The sequence below is a fragment of the Pseudonaja textilis genome, chromosome 8 (assembly GCF_049901715.1).
Source record: "Pseudonaja textilis isolate UNSWEBS1 chromosome 8, rPseTex1.2, whole genome shotgun sequence".
In the NCBI taxonomy this organism is placed as follows: Eukaryota; Metazoa; Chordata; class Lepidosauria; order Squamata; family Elapidae; genus Pseudonaja; species Pseudonaja textilis.
In genome coordinates this window covers 39,733,708-39,734,497 of record NC_141997.1, presented here as the reverse complement: position 1 = coordinate 39,734,497, position 790 = coordinate 39,733,708, and positions in this window count along the sequence as shown.

Genomic DNA, 790 nt, shown 5'->3' with positions numbered 1-790 from the left:
TCATTTGCATCCTTTTAGAGGGTCATTGAAGCACTTGGAGGTTTATCTGTGTCCTCAAAGTCACCTGAGTATTTCTCCTGGTTCCTGCAATTTTTCCCTCTGGAAATCCATTCCTACTCCCACACCATTCAAAGGGTGTTCATCCCAAATTGTACAGCTAAAAGTTTGTAGAGATTCTTGGTCATCCAGGTCATTGGTTGTCCCAAAGATGCTTTATTTTCAGGAGGCAACTGGACTTTCTTGGTTTGTTTTTTCCTTTTGAAGAGGCTTCGCTTCTCATCCAAGAAGCTTAAGGAATATAAATCATTGGGCTGAGAGCTGTCTGCAAGGAATATTATTTAATAATATTATTTATGCTAAACAAATAGTTCCCTCAACACTGTCCAACTATTTACAAGTACTAGTACTAGTACTAATAGTAATAGTACTATTACTATTAATCTTCTCACCACTCCTTATCACCCATCCCCTCCCACTTGTGACTGTATGACTGTAACGTCGCTTGTATCCCTATGATTTAATATTGACTGTTTCCTAGTATGATTTGATTGCTTATTGTCCCCTATGATGATCATTAAGGGTTGTACCTGATGATTCTTGACTCTTGGTGAATGTATCTTCTCTCTTATGTACACTGAGAGCATTTGCACCAAGACAAATTCCTTGCGTGTCCAGTCACACTTGGCCAATAAAGAGTTCTGTTCTATCCTAAAAAATATAAACCCTTCCATTCCCAACCATCCGGTCAGAGCTGAAGAAGCTTCTTGGATGAGAAGTGAAACATCTTCAA